Source organism: Sinohyriopsis cumingii, chromosome 2 (genome assembly GCF_028554795.1).
Source record: "Sinohyriopsis cumingii isolate HCF-2022 chromosome 2, ASM2855479v2, whole genome shotgun sequence".
Taxonomy (NCBI): domain Eukaryota; kingdom Metazoa; phylum Mollusca; class Bivalvia; order Unionida; family Unionidae; genus Sinohyriopsis; species Sinohyriopsis cumingii.
In genome coordinates, this window is record NC_142962.1 from 43,920,822 (window position 1) to 43,936,665 (window position 15,844).

The window sequence follows — 15,844 nt, forward strand, 5'->3', positions numbered from 1 at the left end:
AATGTATAAGTTAGCATTAGTATAGTTAATAATTTCACAGTACGAGGTGGCTGATTGTGAGGTCATGGTTTAGCCTTTCATTGTAATATTCATTAGGGCCCTCATCACTCAAAAAATAGATGCTGTTTGTGATATGAGTGAATTGTGTCATTTGCATTAAGCATGCACACCCCTTGTCCTATTTCGTTGATGGACATTCGCCTAATTTATTTATTTAAACTGATTACCACTTTTCCAATGATAAGTTACCCATATAGCGAACCAGTTTCAGCATTAAGTGTAACTGGTCTAATAAAGCAGACAAATTGCTGAAAATATGTTTTGATGGACCGTTGAAAGGGGCCTTCAGACAGGGAATATTCTGTATATATTTTTAACATGATTGATAAAAGATACTTAATATTCAGTATAAGGTCCTGAGTAATTATTAGGTAATTGGAGCCTAAAAGGAAGAAAATTTAAGAATTTTTGGTGTATCTTCAAGCATAGTTTGTTTATGGACATCAAACTTTATCTGCCTAAACAATTTTTCATGCCATAAAATATTCTGACATTGTGAAATAATTTTATTTACGCATTGATGATTTTAGATGGCAATTATAGTTATGCAGTGATCAGATGAGAGAGTCTGTCTGCTTTTAGAAAGTGAAGGAATGACTTATCAGGAAGGAATGGTAGATCATTAGGTAGAAATGGATTATCATTAGGAGGAATGGCCCATCATTAGGGAGGAATGGCCTATCACTCGAGAGGAATGGTATATTAGGGAAGAATGGCCTATCTTTAGTGAGAAATTGTTTATCATTAGGGAGGAATGGCCTGTCATTAGGGAGGAATGACCTATCATTAGTGAGGAATGAATTATCATTAGGGAGGAATGGCCTGTCATTAGGGAGGAATGACCTATCATTAGTGAGGAATGAATTATCATTAGGGAGGAATGACTTATTAAGGAGGAATGGCTAATCATTAGGGAGGAATGACTTATCATTAGGGAGGAATGGCCTATCAAAAGGGAGGAATGGCTTATCATTAAGGAGGAATGGCTAATCATTAGTGAGGAATGGCCTATCATTAATGAGGAATGGCTTATCATTAGGGAGGAATGACCTATCATTAGTGAGGAATGAATCATAATTAGGGAGGAATGGCCTATAAATAGGGAGGAATGGTTTATCATTAATGAGGAATGGCTTATCATTAGTGAGGAATGGCTTATCATTAGGGAGGAATGACCTATCATTAGTGAGGAATGAATCATAATTAGGGAGGAATGGCCTATAAATAGGGAGGAATGGTTTATCATTAAGGAGGAATGGCTAATCATTAGGGAGGAATGACCTACTGTTTGTGAGGAAAGGCTTATCATTAAGGAGGAATGACATACGATGGTTTATAGTGACAGCACGTCAATTACCGCAAGGCATCATTCACATTACTCATCAAGTAGCCTTGACAACAACTGACCGATATCCGCATCGACACTCAAACCACAGAGCAATTATTTTAAAACCTGGATGTAGCGGTTCTCTAAGAGATGTCATCATTTGCTCCCATTTAAAATGGAATCCTAATGCCCCTAAAGTCCTCCCCAAGAAAAAGGCCACTCCAAAAAAAGCCAAACGAACCCAAAAGAAGAAAAACAGCAACGGTGTCAAAACCAGGTCCAAGCCCCAGAAAAACAAAGTCCACAGAAAAAAGAAAAAGAAAAGGTCCCAGAAAAAGAAAACAGATTCTACCCCGCAAGAGAGACACATCGGCCAGGACGCAATCGTACATTTGCAAATCACGACTTGCAGCGACGGTGACCGCGTCTCCAGTAGCCTCAGATTCTCCCAATTCTCCGTTGCTGGTGATGCCTGCCAAGCCGAATTTGACGCCCGTTCTTCCTCATTAGATGAAACACGCGTCTCCAAGAACTTCTCCGACGACGGTGGCACCTCCTCCTTTTTAGTTACAGTAGGAGCTGCTCACAAAGTATCTGCCCCCAAAATCAATGTCCAAGAGAGATCGGGCATGTTACAGAGTTTATTGGATTTGTCCGATCAAGAACTGTCCCTATTTAGTCCTTTTCGAACCCCTCCAGGACGTTTGATGTCTGTCATCAAGTTGATACGCGTAACGACAATCAGTGGCAACGCACTCCAGTATAAAATAGACCATCCGTAAAGGATGGTGATCAGTGTGTTTGTGTTCCTGAACACCCAAAGATGTCTCCTCAAAGAAGTGTACACCGTCACCATTGTCATTCTCCTGTCCAAAAAGGAAAAGGATAAAGAAAAGGACAGTCTCGTCATCCGATATAACGCTTAGGCAAGCATCGACGTCACACCCAGAAAATACATAGTCGTCTAAAGAAAAAGGAGCAACCAAAGGGGAGGATTCTTTGGCGATTTTGGAAAACATTTCGTTACCTTTCTGACGAAGCGATAGTCCAAAAAATGGATAACAGGTTGTGTCCCAAGTCATCGAAGTCAGTGTATTTTTGTTTTGTGGTAAAGATGTCACCCTGCCCCCCCCAAGTAAACGTCCTTCACTCCCCAAAGGAAAGAAAAGGAAATGACTGCCTCCTCGTTTAGTCAAACATGGGGACATGTTTTCCCTCCTGTCCAAAGCTTCTCCATCCGTGCGAAAAAAAAAAACCTCATTTAAACAGCCTCCAAAGACGTCATCGATACCGTGTGAGAATGTTGTTTGAACGTCTTGAAAGGCACGATACCTTTGTCTAAACACCAGGGGAAAAAAATGCTTAGCCAAACATCGTCACGGAATTTTACCCATGTTAGGAACAACTCTTGTCAAAGGAATAGTAGGACACACAATGGGTCTCCTGGGAAGTGTTTTACCCATGCTTCCAAGAAGACAAAAGGGACCTCTGGAGTCAAGAGATCTTATAAGTGACCATTGAAATTGAAAAAAAAAAAACAACCTAAAGCCATCCAGTTACCATCCCCACTACCACTACTACCCTCGACTTCTACTCCAGAGGCACATCGGGTACGTAAAGCCGTTTCCAAACCACCGCTTCGCCCCGTCCAAAGTAGCATCAGCGAAGAGTGGATGACTTATTTCAAAAATGGAGAATGTGTTAGCCAGAATTACTACGATCCATCCCATCCTGCAGGTTACGGAGGAGTTTAGAAATTGTATCGTGCTGCCAAAACCCGTCTGAAAAGTCTCCGTTTACCTCAAGACGTGCAACGATGGTTACAAGAACAATCCAAGTACACTTTACACAAACCCACTTGGCGAATATTTTCCAGAAGTCGCACTTGAGTGGAGGGCATTGATTATCAACGGCAAGCCGATTTAGCCGATGTCTCTTATTTGGCAATCTACAATCGTGGATACAAATATTTGTTTTGTGTCATCGACGTCTTTTCTAAATTTGCCGGGGTCGTGCCATTAACTTTCAAATCGAGCAGTAAATTAGTGCGAGCCCTCAAACTGGTGTTGAAACAAATCAGTCGTCACCCTGTTCGATCGCAAACCGACAAAGACGCCGAATTTCTGAACCAAGCGTTCCAAAAAGAATTAAAGAAACGAGACATTCACTTTTTCACCACCGATAGTCCCAAAAACAGCCAACATCGTGGAACGTTTTCAACTCACCTTGAAAGAACGCACATGGAAATATTTTACGCATCAACACACTCTCAAGTACATCGATGTCTTATCGCACTTGGTTCAAGCGTAAAACCACTCTTACCATCGAAGGATCGGATGTGCCCCCCCCCCCCCCCCAAGAAGTGACTCGAGACAACGAAGTGACCGTTTTTGAGCGCCTCTTTGGTACGTACCAGACAGTGGCTGTCGCCAAGAAAAGTGGAGTGTTTTCAGCAGGAGATTAGGTGCGCACTGGCAAAACCAAAACGCACTTTCGACAATGGTTACATACCGAAATGGACCACCCAATTGTTTCGTGTCACTGGAGTGGACGAGTGCGTGGCCGTCATCCTGCCGTCTATTAATTAGATGACATGAATGGGGAAGTGTTAAAAGGAACGTTTTACTTGCCCGAGTTACAACGCGTGACCAAAAAGGAAGACGAAGAGTACGACATCGAAAACATTCTTGAACGAAGAACTCGTACAGTGGGCAAACGACGTGTCAAAGAAGTCAAAGTGCGTTGGAAAGGATATTCTCCCAGTTTTGATTCTTGGATCGATACTTCGTAAGTCATCGACTATGAAAGGAAGTGACCATCATGCCCATCAACACAGCCTCAGCAACCGCTGCCAACGTGACCACTCCTTCACCGAGTTCTTCTCTGCAAGATCTACAAACACAACCTTTGTGGATGTAGTTTAGAGAACCTGTGCCTGAAAAGCATATCGTCTTTTTCTGCCAAATCTGTGTGGTGTATTGTGTCATCGGTGCTGCCATTGCCAATTTGAGTTTGCAACAAGGAGACAAACGATTGTGGGCCATTTTACTGATCAGTTTTATCGGTTACCTTCTTCCCATTCCTTCCCTGAAATACTTCTCGAACGAAATAACGGAAGTCTTGTGCCCAACGTCAGTCACCACCCAAACAATAACAACAATCACCAAAATAATCCTCTTTTAGACACTCCTTTAGAGTGACTCCTCGGACAGCAGCAGAACTTTGGAATTATGAATAACTGCAACCAATTTCACTTAACGTTACCCAGTGACAGTTCCATGGAAGTATTGCCCAACAAAACCTTGTGCTGTTTCACAGCCAAATTACCTCAGGCCATCCAGTTGGTTCACAAAGCCCATTGGACAGTAGCTTTGGTGGAAATGATTCACTCGACACAAATCAAAAACATCACTGAAACTCAAAACACTTTTGGGGTCGAAGTTCTGGATGTCCAAGTGCAACAATACTTGAATGAAAACCAAACTGTAGATTACTCTAAGAAACGACAAGTATCCCCCACTACTCAACGATACATCTATACTGTGAAAATTCCGGCAGCCTATGATTTTAGCGGTCAACATTTGGTGGACACGATTGCTGCCAGATTCAATGCACTGTTTAAAAAAGTCTTGGAGAGAAAAAAAAGTGACACACTAGAGTACCATAAAACGGCTTGTCACCTACTGATGAAATTTCAGGGTGACAAAACGTTAGCCATTCAATTTTGTCCCGAATTGTTTAATATTCTGGGTGGGAATGTCAAGGTGATTAAGCTAGGTGAGCCCGTATAATTTATCACCAACAACATGTATTTTGCGAAATATTTTAGATTCCCTGTATGACTGAACCATAGACTGAATTTGTGTTGCAGTGTTTTCTTCCATCACTGTTGTGATGCTCGCTTGTTCAACGTGGAATTGTGAATGAATGAAAAAATTTCCACTCTCTCCATTTCTCACTTCTCGTTCTACCTAACAATTAAGATTATTTACAATATTTACATTTATTCAATTAATAATAGTAGTGTATACAAAGAGAATTCTGACACTGCATATAACTCAAATACCACAAATCCCTCAAAATGTATACTAGATCACAAGTTAGAATGAACACAAATAGATATGCAATTTGGAAAACCAACAACTTATTAAACAAATTTAGCAAACTGAACAGTTCAATAGGAAATAATTCAGCAAGCCCTGACACCTCTGGCAAGATTGGAGAAAACATGTGAAGCAATGGCACCAGTAACAGGTCTATTTCAAATGTTAGACCGGACAGTCCCCTTAATTTTCATATCATTCTTGGGCATTTTACATCTAGCCCCACCTCATTCTTAGTTATTCAGCGTCCGTTGGATGTTATTTCGTACAGACCGTGCGACGACCTCTTAACAACCAACACAGAAACCACAACAGGGGAAAACGTACCAATGGAATTGGGCGGAATGACCGAATCGTCCCAAATGCCCTCGCCCATTTCACGTAGACGGATATTGACCTATCGGGCGGCACTGAGAAAAGCAACATCACCGACAACTCTGCCTGCCCCGACCGGCTTGGAGGTGCTGAGCCTGTCACCAAACAAGGAAAATTCAAATAAAATTGGATTTGAATGCAACAACATGGCAACCTTGACAGGATCGCCAAACAAAACGAGAGGGCGCGGTGCTTCCGGACTTGTCGGGACTGCCGGACTTGTTGGACTTCCCTGTAATAAACTTGACCACAGAACACCCCTCTCACTCAGTTGAACACCTTACATTTACCCCTTACTCAACAATTAACCCACAATTGCCACAATTACCATCACCTACCATCCCATCTCCAATTAATTACCCACCAATGTGTCTGTCCCCGTTACCACCTTCACCAACCCACCGCTGTTCCCCGAACTAGAAATGTCAACAGGATAACCTAATGACAGATGCCCCAAAATCTACTACCACCAACAACAAGATTCAGAAAACCCAACAGGGAAATTTGGCTCAAACCCCACTATTACCACAAGGTAAAAATAAAAAGGGACTGACCAACTCAGTCAGATCAAAGAACCCGAACCACCAAAAGGCAAAAGAGGTCATACACTCCAGCCAAACCCCAGGCCCTTCAAATGAATCTAACACATCAGATTTAGCAGACCCAAACATGTACAATTTGCTACCGACAGAAGAAGAACTTATGCATACGTTATCACCGGAAAAGAAAAGAGCAAGGTCACCAGAAGAGATATTGAATCCAAAAAGGGGAAAAACTCCGATGAACGGAATATCCAAAGCAAAAAATACAACTAAGGCAATTATTTTTACAACAACCAAACTAATCAAGACCCCTATCAAAACAACAAAGGAAATAAAGACAACCACACAACCAACAGTAAGTAACACCAAGGAAGGGACAAAACAACAAACAAGAATGAATAATCGACCAACAATGGGAGATAAACAGGCAAAAAATCAATATCATAGTATAGACCTAATCTATTCATCGCCAGCAACAGCTCCAAACAACTCAACATAAGTACTATTAGTTTAGCATCCATTCTAACTAAAACTTATGCCGCAGCCTTCGAAATCATCCGACCAAGATCAAATTACATCATAGTCAGATTCAGCATCTCCAGGCAAGTAGCCCAATACATGGAGATACAGCAAATAGGCCCAACCAAAGTGAACGTAACAAGGCATAAAGCGCTCTCCAAAAACAACCCAAGCATAATCAAGCAGGACCCGACAAAGAACAAGAAAAAGGAGGAAAAACCTGATGCTGTCCAAAAACTCAATACCAAACAAACACTAATGACTGGACCTAAATCAATTATAACTTACAAAAAGGTCATTAAATTACATCAAAAATTGAATCACCTAAATAACAACGACATAACCTTAGAACTAATAAACCAGGGAGGTGAGACATCAAGAGCTTCCAGGTTTAAGTCGAGTCAAGGACAACCGACCAACATTATCCTACTAGACTTCTATTCAATTCCACCACTTCTCGTCTACTTTGATGGCCACTCGTATCCACTACTAGAATTCAATATCAAACCTCGCTTCTGCAGTCATTGCAAGTCATGAGGACACCAAGCCAGCAGCTGCAAAAAAAAAAAGATGCGACACTTGCGGCGGCAACCACAGCAGCAGATGCACATACTGAGGACAAAAATGTGCCAACTGCAATGGACCCCACCATCCCATCTCCAAAGACTGTCATTACACCAGAAGAGAAGAGAAAATTATAAAGGTGATGAAAGAACAAAACTTCCCTATGCAGCTGCCAAATCTACTCTCCAATCGAAACGCACCGTGCAGGAAAAGGAACAAACTCCACAAATACCTGCTATAACTGTGCCAAACCCAAACAAAACCATAAGCCCGCCCCTACCCAAGCCCACCCTAATCCAACAAAACAGCTGACAACAGGAACCACCCTCTTGCCCTCAAGCATCAATAATAATTAAAAAAAACAGGTGGATCTTAAACCAAAACAAGTAACCAAGGTTAACAATACTACTACTAAACCAACCAAATCAGACATATCGACCTTCGTCCGGGAGGTTCGAAACCAAGCAAAAACTGAAAATGCAGACCCACCACTACCAAGCAATGCAAGTAACAAGGGCGAAAGAAATGCAGGTAACACAAGTGCTTCCCCACATGAGGAATTCTCACATAACACCGTTCACTACTTAAAGAACCTCGTGGTGGGAATTACAGACATCTCTCAAAATCATCACACACCTTGTATCCCATTATTCAGGTTATTATCTGACTTACTGGAAAAACACCTCCAAACCAAATGCTAATTTGACCCTATAATTTACCAACATAATTATAACATTAGAAATTGATACAACTAAGAAAATTAATATAATAATCTGGCAATGGAATAGCCGGGGATTAAATATTAATAAATCGGAATTAATGATCAAACCTCAACAAACTAAAATTAAACCTGATTTGATAGCTATTCAAGAAACGCTTATCCATCAAAAAACTAAAAATATACCAAAAATCCCAGGTTATTCAGCCAGTAATTTCACTACGAGATATAATGAACAAAGAGCGGGTGGTTTAGCCATCTTTGCCAGTGACACACTCCCAAATACATCATTTCAACAGCACCCTGTAGCCACAAATGACCCCAACAATCCCACACCCCTTGAGTATCAATCGATAGTTATCGCCCAGGCAAGCCTCATGCCGTCTCCCCCCTTAACTATGCCCAACTCAACAGCACAACAAATGAATACATGATATGCGGCGACTTCAGCGCACATAGCAAAAGATGGGGAGGAAAGCACGAAAACAAGAGAGGCAAATTAATCGAAGAATGGATCACCAACAACAATCTGGTCATACTTAATGATGGTACTAAAACCAGAATTTCACCAGAGGATGGATCACTATCGGCAATTGACTTAACAATTTGCACACCCAGATTAGCGTCTATATCTAATTGGGAAGTAGATAGAGATTCCACGTTGGGCAGTGACCATTTCCCCATAATTATTACTACTAATTTAACTTAGTCCAGTTGCCACTTCCTCTAAAATTTCCAAGTGGAGATTGGACAAAGCCAACTGACATTCGTTTAATTCCTTGCTCGCCGGAATAGTTATAGCCAACCTACGGGAAGACGACATTAACAAATACAATCAAAAAAACCTTGAAGCGATCAATGCAGCCGCCACTCAAAGTATTCCCACTACTGGAACCAAAAACACCGCGAATGCAAAACAACCGATCCCATGGAGGAACGGCGACTGCAAAATATAATCAAGGAAAAAAAAGAAAGCCCTCAATTAATTTCGCCATACAGGTCATTTAACTGATTATACAAACTATAAAATACAAGGAAAACAAGTAAAGAATATCATTAAAAGAGCAAAGAAAAAATCTTGGCATAAATTTTGCTCCGCCCTTGAAATTAATCAATGCAATTCAATACAGGTTTGGAATAAACTAAAAGCAATGCGAGGCACAAAAGTAACAATATTCCAAATATCAGGGGTGTAATAACTGACAAAGAAGACGCAGAACAACTAGCAGCTTCGCTGGAATGAGCAAAAATGACATCCACATAGCCAGATTCCAAGCACATATAATAAAAATAGCGTATAAATATCATTACCTATTTACTGACCTTTATCCAAGGATTTCTCCCCTGAATGAACTGTTTAGCTTGGATGAATGGAAATCAGCAGTTAGAAATTAGAAATCGACCTCCCCATGAGAAGATAATATATGAAATATATAAGAAAATAGCACCCAACATGGAAGAAATCATATTAGATATGATTAATCAATCATGGCAGACATGACTAATTCCCCACAAATGGAAACAGGCTATAGTTATCCCGATCCCTAAAGCTGGCAAGGACGCCACATAAATATCCTCCCACAGACCGATCTCCCGTAGTGATACCATATGCAAGGTGACGGAGACAATGATAAGCAACAGACTCAAACATCACTTTGAAAGTAACAATCTTCTCTCACAAAACCAAAGTGGCTTCCGCAATAAAAGATCCACCCTATATCAACTAATAAGGCTCGAGTCCCGCATCAAACTTGCTTTTAATGCTAAAAGAAAGATAGACACCTCATAGCTATTTTCTTAGACCTTGAGAAAGCCTTCGATTTAGTTTGGACTGATTTTTTAATTGCCAAATTGAACCATTATGGAATCAATGGCAACATGCATAAATGGATTAAAACCTTTATAAAAGACAGACAAATCAGAACCAGAATCGGGGCACATTATTCAGAAGAATATGTGCTAGAGAATGGCACCCCACAAGGAAATGTCCTGAGTCCGACCCTATTTAACATCACGATAAACGATCTAGAACGCTCTGTTGACCTCAGCAAAATAGACCTATCGCAATTTTGCTGACGACTAATGCATTGCTAATGGAAAGCGGGCAACCCACGCAGCCAACAACTATTAACAGAACTACAAGTCAGTTTAACCAATATCGTCAAATGGGCCGACAAATGGGGGTTCAAGTTATCAAAAGGAAAAACAACGGGGATACTATTCTCCCCCCATAAAGGATACAACATAGAGCCCTTGTATATCCAAGGCGAACCAATCCAATTTGAAAGAGTGGCAACATTTCTAGGCATGTACTACGACCAACATCTCACATGGAACCATCACATCACTGAATTAATACCGAAATGTAGCGGATACCTTAACCTTCCGAAAAACAGCAAAGCTTTACAAGGGGGTGCAGACCAAGATACATTGCTAACACTTTACAGGGCATTAATCAGATCCAGTCTGGATTATGGATGTCAGATCTATGCATCTGCCAAACAATCAATTCTCAAACGCCTTGACATAATGCAAGCGAAAGCGCTGCGTATATGTACAGGCACACTCCGAAATACTTCTAAAGAAGAACTACAGATCCTAACAGGCGAAACATCTTTAACATTAAGGAGAGAAGAATTGATACTAAGATATGCAGCCAGAATTTCTATACAAAATCCGAGCCATCCAACAAGGAACATCATTAACAAAGGCAACATCCCATTTAGCCAGAGATTCGTCCCTTTCCCACCATCTGGGAAAATGAACCACACATTATGTAAAGAACTACAACTCGACTGGCTTCATGCAGAAATAATACGATATCCAGACCCTACTTCATGGTCAAGGAAAAAACCAATCATCAACACCCTAGCAATAACCTTCGGATCCAAAGAAGAACATCCTTTAGAAATAAGATTTGAAAAAAAATCCTTACTGTATTAGATAATTCTTATAAAGGTTTTTGTCAAAATATACAGAGAAGGGTCTAAATCAAACAACCCGGACAGAACTGCTGCAGCACTCACTTCCCGGAACTGAATAACGAAATAGGAAGCCGACTCCCAGATAAATGTTCAATATCCACAGCGGAATTCTGAACCATACTTGAAGCAGTAAAGACAGCATATCAACAGAGAATTCAGAAAATACTAGTAATAAGCGACTCACTCAGTGCGCTTAAAACACTGGAAACAGGCAACTCAAAGGGTCGTGAAAACGTCCATAACGAAATCTACTTGCTGCTTAACAACACGGAAAAACAAGACCAAATTATAGAATTCATGTGGGTTCCATCGCATATAAGCATCCCAGGTAACGAGAAGGCCGACCAAGCAGCAAAGAACGCAGTTAACAAACTAGAACCAGCCCACATCGATTACAACGTCCCAGCATTATACAGCATGATAACCAAACAAATTGTCTCTAAATGGCAAACACAATGAGATACATGCCTTTACTGACGTACGCTGTACTCGATTTAAAAAAACAGTGAGTCGCAATACCAAAGCACCGAAAACCAATATCAAACATCATTAACGGATCATTAAGCGAATCAATACAGGAAAAACCTTACTTGCAAGCAGTATGGTGAAATATGTCCTGGCTAATTGTGGATTTGGAGCAAAATGCGCCAATTGCATTGATGATGAAGACCTCAGGCATATTTTCAATATATGCCCGTAAATATGACGAACAAAGGAAAAATTGGAACAATACATGAAAAAAAAAATTGGTTCATCATATACCTATCCCGAACTTCTTTACCAAACCAATCCCAACCCCAATCCAACAAATGATGCCATGCTAATCTTCCATAAGGAGATTGACAAAATCAATAAAATATAAGCCAACCAATCCATATACTCAAACCGACCTGACACCTACAGTGATTACATAAGTAATGTACTTTAGTCACAATTTTAGAAGTAGGACTTAACCAATATACATCCATATAACATTAGATTGTGCATTATCGCACATCCCTCTTAGTGCGGCTGGGTGGGAAATTGAGAGTGGGAGTAGCATACGGTTTACAGCCCTAGTAGGGGCTAGTACCGACAGTGCGCGGGCCAATGCTACACTTCCACTTATCACCCACTTCGACGCCTTGAGCTGTCCAAATGTATCTATTAAGCAATGCAATAGGTGGTCGGTAATTAAGTAACCATCATTCATGACGAATCGTCTTAAAATATACTAATTATGACTGGCCAACAAAAACTAAAATTATACGGTTGCTTAAATCCAAGCCTTCAGGGTCCGCTGTACAATGCGGCAACAAATTGACTCATAAGATAATTAGAAATTAGAGTAACAAACCAAAATTAGATCTATACGGTGGCTAAAAACCCAAAGCCATCAAGATCAGCCACACATGTGCTACCAAATTATATAATTAGGAAATATGTCCTTAAAATATTGAACTGTAAGGTGACTAAATTCCAGTCATCAGGCTCCCGCACAAGGCGGAAATAATTATATTTAGAATAGAAACACCAAATATTACTCGATTAAATAACTTTTGCCTAAAATAGACTAGGAGATTCATCTTGCCATCCAGATCTGTATCTTTTTCTACAAGCAGCACAAATGATTTTCCAAATTATAAATACGGCAAAACGACTCTCTTACTATTCGGAAATTGATACCGGATGTAGGGCGCATCCCTTCCACTGAGTCCGATCCTCCTTTTCCAACCCCAGACATGTACCATCTAGGTGAGTGCGTGTGGACCATTCCTCACGAGTCCCGTGAGACTTTAATGTCTCGAAATCGGACTACCAAATAGCACTTCCTATGTGCATTAATACGTTGGGTAGAAGTGGCACCATTCCTTCATCTTCTAAAAATCAATTATTCTATAATCAAAACGACTGACTGACCATCAGTCTGGCTTCATTCCATCATTCAAGCTCAAGACGTCGACCGGTGAACATCGCACAGCTCTACTTAGGAGCCGTCCACGTGGCGCCTATGAAATTACCACGAAGAATGGTGATAATGATGAGCCACCTGCCATAAACGGACTAAGTTGTTTGCCCGGGACGGCAATGAGTATTGCCAAAATACTTCACCGGAAAACTACGGCTTGGGGACGGATGGAATCAGATTTCCTACGGCGCCATTTAAGGGTCCTTTTTCAGAGCCTCAGACTGGTACTTGTCAATGTTGCATTAGGTCCATGAAATTTCATGAGACATGAGCTGGCACGGGGACCTGCAGAATTGCGGAGGAACAAAGAAAGATGGCCGATAAATACATACATGTCAACGGTCTCCACTACTGAATAATAATGGAGAGTACTACAGATGTAAAAGTGTGACCTTACACTCCAAGTATACAAGCCATTTCATACCAGCTGGGAATCAGCAGTCCGTTTGCTGTTTGGATCCCTCGTGCCTAACAAATTGCCTTAGGGAGTCATCTAGTTTCCATTTGGCTGGAAACTGCTTTTGATTATATCTCTATTTTCGGTATCCTAATTTGACCTGTTTCGATACCGCCATCAAAATTTTTATTCTCCTATTTTTCCCTTATGCGTAATACAAACTATTCATAAGTCATTTTGACATGATGATTGGTATTTAATTAGCATATTGAATGTACACTCTGTACACTAAATTCCAACTTTCGAATGAATCATTATCAAAATTTTGGACTCAGTTGATTTGAACAATTGCATATGTGGCTTACACATTATTGGCTTTTGTATTGTCCATTTATACAACTGGACTTAATTTGAAATAAGTACGGGCTGGCGTTTTTAGGAGTACACGACATCCATGGCCAGCTTGCCGAGTTCCTTGCTTCCTTGCCTCTCTCGGACATCGTACATTGACGGATATGTGGAACCATCTCCACCCGTCAAAAAAAAAACAAAACAGGTGTCCTAATGTGACGTCATTACTGCTGACCAATCGTAGCAGACGTTACATACTGCTTGGGTTGACACCTGGTGCGTTTAATCTCGGCTGAATACCAACTTTTATCATGAGTGCGTGTTGGGTTCATTCCTACTCATGACGGTTCTACATTCAGGTAGTTAGGGACTAATTAGTCCTAGGACCTGATGCCCAATTTAATAAGTGTTCTTTGAACACATAAATGCCTGGGGAGATGAGGCACTAATTCCTTCCCCCAGGATCAATTAAACATCTTGCGGTGCAACCGTCGTACATACCCAGTCGGGCGAAAACGACGTAAATTTAAATAATCAATCAGTCAGTCTGGCTACCCATCATTGATTCATCAACTAAAAGAAGATGAGCAGATTCGCCAAATTACTTGAACTCCAAATTCACCTGGAGTATGCCAGGCGCCTCCTGGACGAGCTGGCCATGGGGGCGATTGCAGAAATTGCAAGAATTGAAGAGGAATAGGAGAGGAAAAATAAGAAAGAAAAGGATTAAAGAATTCTGCCTCACCTCATGCTAAGGCATCTGTATGAGGTCAAGCCTGAAGTAAGGACGCTTCCAGTGCAATGTCAGCTACAGCCACAGCCACGACAACCACTACAACCAGCACCAAGAGCCGTGATCCTCCAAACGGAAAACTGTGAAGAAGAAATAAGGAGGCCAGATCATCCCCGGGTGTGGCATTGGAGAAGTAGGGAAGCCTTCGCTATCCCAGAAACGGAAGATTGGGGTGCTGATGCCACTCAAGCTGCCTCTGCACTCCTAGCAGCTTCAGTCAGTTGGAACAATGACTGGAGCCGCCGTTGTGTCTGTGGTGCCTGGCCTGGAAGGTATTACCATTACCTAGATGCATCTGGAGGTCAAAACAACATCCCATCTCAGGACTACCCCAATACTCTAGAAAAGAGACCATTCAAGTTTCCGATTTGTGTGAATGTGGAGTAGTGTGATTATAAACATTAACTCCTTTCCTAATATATATATATATATATATATATATATATATATATATATATATATATATATATATATATATATATATATATATATATATATATATATATGTGTGTGTGTGTGTGTGTGTGTGTGCGCGCAAGCCCTCGTACGTTTGTGTGGATAGTAGATAGTGTTTTTTTTTCCCTCCTTCCCGTGTGTGGATAGTAGATATTGTGTTTTTTTTCTCCTTCCCCTGTGTGGATAGTAGATATAGGTTTTTTGATAGTATATTTTGGGTTTGTATGTGTTCGGGTACGTTAGTGTGGATAGTAGATATTGGGTTTTTTGATAGTATATATATTTTTTTAATACCTTTCCTTTCTGTGTGGATAGTACATATTGAGGTTTTTTATAGCATATTTTGGGTTTGTATGTGTTCGCGTAAGTTTGTGTGGATAGTAGATATTGGGGTGTTTGGTACTTTATTTGGGTTTTTTACCCTTCTCTTCTGTTACAGGAAGTGGTGGACAATTTGGGGATCATAGAAGAGATGCTGGTAAAACTGGATGAGGATCACTGTTCTTACAGGAACCATAGAATCAAGATGGAAATGAACAATTTGAGAAAGCCTAAGGAAAACCTAAGGGAAGTGATGAAAAAAGAAAAAGAGGAGAAGGAGGATGAAAAGGATAGAAGAAAAACGAGAGCCTGGAACGAAAACCTAGAAAAAGAAGAAGAAAATGAGAAGAGGAAGAAAGAGGAGGAGGAGAAGGAGAAACAGGAGG